Source organism: Rhagoletis pomonella, unplaced genomic scaffold (genome assembly GCF_013731165.1).
Source record: "Rhagoletis pomonella isolate Grant_MI unplaced genomic scaffold, Rhpom_1.0 Rhpom_scaffold_00007, whole genome shotgun sequence".
Classification (NCBI taxonomy): Eukaryota; Metazoa; Arthropoda; class Insecta; order Diptera; family Tephritidae; genus Rhagoletis; species Rhagoletis pomonella.
The window spans coordinates 11,690,862-11,691,413 of record NW_023458561.1 but is presented as its reverse complement, the minus strand read 5'-3'; positions in this window follow the sequence as shown (position 1 = coordinate 11,691,413).

Here is a 552-nt window from a genome sequence, read left to right as displayed (position 1 = left end):
TAACACAGGCAAATCTCAGATTATTAGACGTCAAATTTGTTGTGCTTGTTATTCTCGCATCTCAAGGAAAATTTATGTTTCTTCTCTGTGCCACCGTGATCACGTTTTTCTGCTATAATAAGCAATATAAATATATTTTAACTTAACATTTTATTAAAAATACCTTTACAAACCTCTTTTACTTGCTAGCGTACATTTTTGTTTACTTTTACATTTGGCATTTCTCCTCTCTTTCGCAAAAACAATCGATAAAACTAGGATGGACACCGAAAAGTTATCGGTTAAATCTGAAATTATTTTATAATTACAGATTAACAAGGGACGAATTTTATATGGCTAATCTCTTGTTATAATTACAGATTAGGGTGTTAAGCTCGAAAATGAGGATAATCTACTTATATGTGAACCTAGTATAAATGTCAATAAAGTTTTTTTCTTGTGCAGATCAGGATCACTTTGTGTCCGTCCACCAAATGTAATTCAATTTAAGATATTGAACATGTAATTTTTAAATGCAACAAATATAATAATTTTTTGAAAATATTAATTTAT